Below are 6,655 nucleotides of genomic sequence, written 5' to 3'. Positions count from 1 at the left end.
GGAAGTCTTCAAAGGTTACACGGAGGAGCAGATATGGTATTTGGATCTCTCCAGCACTAGGTGCTGGTGATTGGGGGCCCACTTGAATTACTGGGAAGCCACTTCCTGGAGAAGTGATTCTGAGAAGGATTCTGAATTCTTGTCTAGGCTCAGGAGAGGAGGGCTGTGATGGTTGGGTGGTTCTGGAGAGGCAGCCTAAGGGGCCTCATGCAGACACTGCTGTGCCCGCCCCTCCGCCCCATGGAGCTCCCCTTCCCTGCTCTAAGCACCTGGGATCTCTGCCCCAGCACTTCCTCCTGGTCTGCGCAGTGGGGGGCTGAGTGCTGGAGAGCAAATGCCTCTGGCAGATGAGAGCTGGAGGACATACGTCTCCAAATTCTGCGCCCCACGAAGGGAGTGTTCTGAGGTCGCTACACTCTCTCTTCCAGAGTGGGCCAGCAGGGTGAGTGTCCGTGGCCCACTCTGCCACCCGCTCATCAGTGGACCCTTGACAGGATTCCTTTCTCGTCTTGCACCTCCCCACCCCTACACGTGTTTCCTGGAGTCACCTCCCAAATAAACCACTTGCATTCAAATCCTTAGCTCAGCAACTGCTTCTGGGGGAGTTGACCTGGGAGCTTGCCATCCTGTTAGAGCAAAGGGAATGTTATTCACCTCAGTACCAGGAAGTCCATTCTCTTCAGACCTTAGCTTCCTGGTCACTAGTCTGGTGACCCAGTAGAATAAAGTGTTGAGCACCAGATCACTGACAGACAAAGACAAAAACTGAGGACCAAGACCAGGATTGTGAAGCGCCTGGTATCTCTGAGCCGATAAGGAAGAGCTCAGATCAGAATGGACTTGGAATCTGGAAAGCAGGCAGGGCAGACCCTCAATGTGGAGGTGGTTTAGCGTTCAGGCTGTCAACATTGACCTTGGTAGAGAGGTCAGGTCTGCCACCTACTAGGTATGTCATCTTGAATACGGTGTATTATGTTTCAGCTTCGCTCAACCTTATATCCTTAGTGTGACCTTGTGAATTAATAACGTAATAACCCCTTAGTGTGACCTTGTGAATTAAGTGTGATAATTCCTGACTCATATTAGGTGCAAAATAAACACTAACTCTATATATGAAAAATAAGAGACAGTTTTATAACATTAAAGGCAGCGAACTTCAGGTGTAAATTAATCAGTTGTGACCATCAGTTGTAAATCATATTAATAATTTGTGTTTCCTGGTGATGAGTGGTCACGAGTGGGGTTGGGACAGATGACCTCTACTGGCCAAGATTCTAAGTGTCCCTCTGCCTGCTCCTGTCCCTGGCCCACTGCCTTCCTTCAGCCCCTTCTGCCGGCTTTCTCCGTGACCTCCTCCATTTCCATCCAAGGCCCTAGATTATTTAAAATCCCCCGGGACTCATCTGTTTTCCTTCCTTGGGAGCATGTTCCCTGCAAATGCTGAGCTCAAGAGGTTAATTTGGTGCATCCGGAAACGGCACTTCTGTCCTCCCCGGCACTCTACTTCTGAGATGCGTCTGCACCGAGCCCCAGGACAAGCTGCTCAGCTACGCACTTTCAGGGGAACATATGGTGGATGGAAGCCGCCCACGAGGATCATGCAAAGGAGCTGAAAGAGGACGTCCTTCATCCACTGCTCAGGTTGTGAACAAACGTTCATGAACAACTCACACAGCGTCAGGCTGTCACCCCAGAGAGGGACCCAGCTCGTCAGGACTGGGCAGCTCAGGCTGGGTGGTCGTAACGCGGACCAGAAGTCACCTCTTTTCCTTACCCCCCCATACCGTCTATCTTCATTGCCAGCCCCAGGAGGAAAGGCTCTTTCGGCTGGTTATTGTCATTTACAGAGACAATTGGGGAACTATATCCTGCCAAGAGTTAATCCAGCTCAAGGTCATTGCAAAATTTGGCCCAACCTCTGTGTGGCCCAAGATTGGTCACTAAGCGTAGCTGGCTCTGTGGTTAGGAAAGGCACTGTGTGGGCACTGCTCCTTGTGCATGAGGAGACTGTTGGCAGAGGCTGGAAGCAAAGGATGAACAAGGCAGAACTGATATTCCTCCGCATGAGCGTCATCTCCATTGTGGGCAAGGGAACTTTTGCAGATGACGTAGCATTGCAGAAAATGCTTCCCTTCCTCACTGTGGATTTAAATTGTGGACTCTGACATGCAAGTCTGTGTGTTTTGTCCAGTAGATGGCCACTGGAGGGTCACAGGAAGAATGAGACGTACACCTCACAGCACATGAGCGAGACCTCATCCGGAGGCAGTGCGGAACTTGAAGTGACAAAGCCCAAGTATTTCCCTGAACGTCTCGCCATCCCTACTCACCTCTCATGGCAGTATCTTCACTGAATAGTGCAGAACTTGGGAGCAGATTGCATTGTTGCCAAGGGTGGAAGGCAGGAGCTTCCTAATCCTGTGAGAAGGTGGTGGGGTTTTTCTAAAAGAAGGATGTAATTGTGATTAGTTAAGATAGAGGAAAGTGACTCTAAGGAAAGGAAAAAGGACAGATTTCAATACAGGGGGCACCTGATAAAAATCGTCTCTCTTAGTCTCCTGGAATAGTCATATGTGCTGGATAACTTTTAGCTTCCATTCCCATTCATTATCCCTACACTTACACCTGCACAGGTGAAATCACGGGACTTTGGTAAAGAAAAACGTGTCCTCTCACATCACTACTTGGCAGAGCTGGTCTCCACTCCCACAGTTCCAGTGATATCAAGTCTTTCCATCCAAGAACACAGTATGCTTTTCCAATTGTTTAATTCTATCTTCCTGTCTTTCAGGAATGTTTCCAAGTTTTCCTCACATAAGTCTTAGATATTTCTTGTTAAAATATACCTAAATATTTTATATATGTCTTCTTATTGTAAATGAAGCTTTTTGTTTTCATTATATCTCCTAATTGGTATCTATTTGATTCTATTAATTTCTGTGTACCCTATTTCGGTGTATAAAGACTCTTCAATTTCTGAGATACCTCTTTGCCTTTATGTTTAGGAAGTGTTTACTTCTATTTTTTCAGAGTTTTTAATCATAAATGTGTGTGAATTTTGTCAAATGCTTTTACAGCATTTATGGAGAAGGCCATATTAATTTTTTCCCTCAGATCTAGTAATATGTTGAATTACATTAATGGAGTTAAAGATATTTAGCAATCCTTACATTCCTGGAATAAGTCCCACTCGGTCATAATGTATTATTATGTATTCTTGGAACTATTCCATGTCATATATTTTTCTGGGAACAAAGATTAAGAATGGTTCTACTATGTGAATGAATACATAACACTAAAATAAATAAAAAGGAAATGAATTAAATGATAACGTAACAATATTTTTCTCCCTTTATGTGCTAGTCTTTTATAATTTTCTCAAGATTACTTCTAGTGGCTCTTGGATAATTTCAGCCTGCCCCTTGAGCAATCAAGAATATAAATTATTGAGTTTTGTAGATTTGAGTATAGTTGATTAATCTGAGCAGACTTTAACTATATAGAATCTTTCCTTTTAATCTTTTCATGAATCTAATGCATTGACGGATCTATTTCTATTTCCTTTTTAATGTCTCTTGAAAAATGCATTTTACTTTTCAGTTTTGCTGTTATTATGTTGGTTCTTTGGGTGGCTTGTTTCCTTCCCCCTCCTCTTCTTCCTTCATATGCTACTGTGGTAGGTTATTCCATATTTTCCAAATATTTACTCCCCCCTTTGCTGTACTTAGTGCCCCCCTCTATAGGACTCAAGTGCCCCTAATGAGAGGAGTATCCATCCCACCTCACTGATGTTGGACTTGGCTAAGTTTTGATATATTGGTTGTTATCCGTTGGAGTGAAGGTAATTGTGAGGGTTCCAAGCATTGCTACTTGGAAGATGCAAGTGCCAAGAACTGGGATAAAGAACAGCTGAATGACAGACAGATTTTTAGAAGGAAAAAAAACGAAGTTGGTTTTAGACAAGTTGAGTTTGAGATACCTTAATGTAGTGATAGAAATGCCCAGCAGAATCTGAAGCTCAGAATAAAGGCCAAAACCAGGGAATTATTTGAGGGTACTGACCGTACACAAGTTTGAATTTGGGGCGTAACCCAGTACTTACCATATAGAGGGTGCTCAATAAATAGTGTCATGCTTATACTGTTGGGAGCCATCAATGTAAAGATGACATTAATATTATTGGAACAGATGAAACAGCCCAGCAAGAAAGGAGATCTGAGGACAGAGCCTTGGGATAGCTATCTTTTAAGCACAAGAAAGAACAGTCATGCAGAAAGACTGATGTAGGATAAGACCATTGGGGAATGTAGCGTCATGCAACCCAAGGGAAAAGGGAGGTTCAGCAAGGAGGAGGCTCATTTTAACACTGGATATTGCTACCAGAATGTACAGTAGATTTTCCTCTATACTTCTGAGACTGTTCCTAATTAGATTGTTCATTTATTCTATTCTTTAGAGTCCACATATAAGTAAGATCATATGGTATTTGTCTTTCTCCATCTGACTTATCTCACGTAGCATAATGTTCTCTAGGTCCATCCATATCATTGCAAATGGTAAGATTTCATTCTTCTTTATGGCCTAGTAATACTCCATTATATAAATGTACTATAGTTTCTTGAGGGTTGCTAGATGGGGAGGATGGGGATGAAGAGAAGGTGAGGGGATTAGAAAGGGGTGAGGGGGTTACAATCGGTAACCACAAGATTGCCACGGGGATACGAAAGACAGTTTGTGGAATATAATCAATAATGTTGTAAAGATTTTATAGGGTATGCAATGGATACTTGTCTTATTAGGGAGACCTCTTCAGGGACAGAGTAGATGCTTGATCACTGCACTGTACACCTGAAGCTGAAGCTGAATAATAATGAATGTCAACTATAATTTTATATATATATGTGTGTATATATATATGTATATGTATATATATATATATATATATATATATATATATATTCACAAGAAGTGGAGTACAGCATAAGGAATAGAGACAGTGGAAATATAGTTACTGTATGTGATGTCAGAGGGGTAATAGATTGGGGGAGGGGGGTTATCACTTTGTGAGGGGTATAAATGTCTAACTATTACATTGTTTTGTATAACTGAAACTAATAACAATAATAAAAAAGAAAACTGAAAACAAAACAAAAAAGAATGTAGAGCAGAATGAGGGCACAAAAAACACTGTTGGATTTGGCAGCTCATGCGCCAGAGGAGTTTTAGTAACATGGTGGGAACAGAAACCACACCACAGGGTTACAGAGCGAATGGTGTGAGGGTGCAATGATGCAGAAATCTCTTGTAATATCGAGTCCTTGTAAAACATCACAGATGATTCCATGGTCAAGTCTCATAGTTCTCTGGTAGTTGCATGGGCATCAATGGACATTTCATCCTCTCCATGCACATAACCATTTGTTACAAGCATATGAAACATGTCCGTGATGACAGTTCTATTCAACTTTCCACCATCGTTCAAAACAAAGCATACCCCAGCCCGTTTGGTTGACATGGGGAAATATCTGGGGAATAACGTCTTTCGTTCTGTGTGCTTTTATAAATGATTTTCCTAATTTGGGAAGTCTTGCAATAGTTCAAGAAAATCCCTTACTTCCTCTAGAGGAAAGAGAGATCTCCATGATTGAAGAAAAACTTCATCATACGTAGTAGAGTGAGTTAAATTCTCTTGATGCATAACAAAGTGAAAAATAGGAATTCGGCAGGTTGAAAGAGATTAGCAATCTTCTTAGTGGCTAGGATTTCAGATTTGCCACAACTACAAAAAATGAGTAGATAATTTAACAAAACAGAAGTTTAACAAGCGTGACAAAGGGAAAATGGGGTGGGGTGGGTGAGTAAATTATTCAGTGTAAGCTCCCACCTTCCCCGACTGAGTCACTTTTAATTTCCCATGTGGCTACTCTAATATAGCCCCCAAGAACATTTGCTTTAGGTCAATCCTTCCACCGGCCTGCACCCTGCCTGCCTTCAGGCTCGGAGTGTCGCATGGAATCTGGGGGCAGGGACCAGGCCTGATGCCACCACTGCCTGCCCCGTGGCCTACTGCTTGCCAGTGAGACAGACACATGAAAGTGGCACCGGACCACCAAATACACCAAATAAACAATTTTACTGAGACTTTGTAGACGAGCTGAGACTATCCCTCACAGCTGAGACATACCTGTGGCTCACCTGTCTCGTTACATGAAAGGACTCGGGACCTTCCGCACAGAAAATATCCAGAATCCTTTACTAAGTGCCCTCAAAGTTCGTCTTCCTGGTAATTGCCTGGGAATTGCCGCAAGCCTGGAAGAAACACTTTTCTATGCCTGCCCCTAAATGTCAAAACCCTACCTGGCAAGACACCACCTGGCGCATGGCCTCTGTGCTTCAGACTGTCCTTGTGTGAAAAGTAATAAATCAGACATAACTCTCTGTGCATTGTGTGGGACGTGCTATTGAACAAAGGTCTTTTTCCTTTCCTTTTCTTTTTTTCATGGGTTGCAACATGTCATTTGCCTCCCTCTGGCCTCGTGATTATTCTCTTATTATCTCCTATATTTTGTAAGAGTGTATTGTTTTCTCATTATCTTTGTTTTTTTTTAAAAACACCCTCCTGATCCCTCCACAAGCATCTTTGCCCACGGCATTT

This window comes from Rhinolophus sinicus, chromosome 6 (genome assembly GCF_057876585.1).
Source record: "Rhinolophus sinicus isolate RSI-liver-muscle chromosome 6, RSI-T2T, whole genome shotgun sequence".
Classification (NCBI taxonomy): domain Eukaryota; kingdom Metazoa; phylum Chordata; class Mammalia; order Chiroptera; family Rhinolophidae; genus Rhinolophus; species Rhinolophus sinicus.
Note: the sequence above shows the minus strand (reverse complement) of the source record.